Source organism: Mastomys coucha, chromosome X (genome assembly GCF_008632895.1).
Source record: "Mastomys coucha isolate ucsf_1 chromosome X, UCSF_Mcou_1, whole genome shotgun sequence".
NCBI classification, from domain to species: Eukaryota; Metazoa; Chordata; class Mammalia; order Rodentia; family Muridae; genus Mastomys; species Mastomys coucha.
Genome location: NC_045030.1, coordinates 140,045,726 through 140,047,466, shown reverse-complemented (window position 1 = coordinate 140,047,466; position 1,741 = coordinate 140,045,726).

The following is a 1,741-nucleotide window of genomic DNA, read 5'->3' as shown; positions in this document are numbered from 1 at the left end:
TCTAGGAGAATTTGGATCAGAATTCCCTCTGAGAATATCAAATAAAGGTTTCAATTCTCCTGTAGTAAGCTTTGGATAGGGATGAAGCCAATTAATGTCACAATTTTTGAAAATAATTTAAAGTTTTTAATCTGTCTCTGTGAATATCTATCTTTTGGGGAATAACAGCTTGATCTGTGAGAGTAAAGCCTAAATAATTATACGGGTCCTGAGTTTGCACCTTTTTTGGAGCTATTTGCAGTCCCTTCTCAGCTAAGGCAACTTGTAAGTCTCTATAACATCGGAGCACATCCTGAGGATTTTTCCTGCTAATAGGACATCATCTGTGTAGTGGGCAATATATATCATTGGCCATTTTTTTCCTTACAGGTTCAATGGCCTGTGCCACAAAATTTTGACATAAAGTAGGACTATTAGCTATGCCCTGAGGAAGGACTGTCCATTGATATCTTTTCATAGATTTCTTAAAGTTAATAAATGGAACACTAAAAGCAAATCTCTCACAGTCCTCAGGGTGCAAAGGAATTGTAAAGAAACAGTTCTTTAGATCCACACTATTTTATAGTACCCTATAGGGATAGCCACTGGAGATGGAAGTCCAAGTTGCAATGTCCCCATAGGTACCATTGTTTCTTTTACCTTTCTTAGATCTTGTAACAATCTCCATTTACCAGATTTTTTCTTAATGACAAATATTGGTGTATTCCACGGGGATTTGGATTCCCTCAGATGTCCTGACTCCAATTGCTCCTTCACTAACAAAGAAGCAGCTTCTATCTTTTCTTGAGATAAAGAGCACTGATCAACCCACACTGGAGTATTATTAATCCACTGAATTTTATCTGCATGGGTAGCAGGCAAGACAGTGGCCATTATGGAAAATGCTTCAAACCTTTACTATTAGGATGAGGCTTAGTGCCTCCAGATGTTCTAATGTCCTGTTCTGGCCTCTGCTCATTAGCTATTTCACTAGGGCTGTTCAAGACAAGGCCCATTTGTGACAACAGATCTCTCCCACAGGGTAACGGGCAGATTTGACATAACATAAGGCTGAATTTGTCACCCTCCTCATCTCTCCAGGTTAGAAGCATAGTGCTTCATTTTGGGTCATTGGTATAACCAATTCTTTGGAGGTGAGTAATTGTCTCACACAAATCCCAGGTTGAGGGCCAGTCTTGTCCTCTCATAATAGTCACATCAGCTCCAGTATCTATTAAACGTTCAAAAATTTTCCTTCAATAATTATCTTAAGATTAGGTCTTTTGCTAGTGATCAATTGTACCCAGTACACATCAGAGGAACGAAAGCCACTCTGCCTTCTCTCATTTTTTTTTTAACAAAATTCGAAGGCATTGAGTACAGATGAATTAAAATGAGCTGAGCAATTCTCTGATTGGCTGGCACTGTAATAACACCCCAAGGTGAAGAAGCCATAATGTTTTCCTCAGGATAGTCACAATGTATAACACCTGGATAAATCTGCAATCCTTTTATGATAGAACTGCTTCTTCCTATTAGAAGTCCCCAAGTATCTGTAGGCAAAGGCCTAAAGACTCCAGTAGACTGAATTTGAACTCCCATTTCTGGCATTAATACTGTGTGGCAGGTGGAACAGACTTTCTGGGTTTGCCCTGAAAAGTTCAAAGATGGATTTCCTTGGCTGGGCAGCAGATTCATGGCCCCATACACTGTCTGCTGTTTTAGGAAGGGGGCCTGGGGCTGCCCCCCCACTCATTTCCCA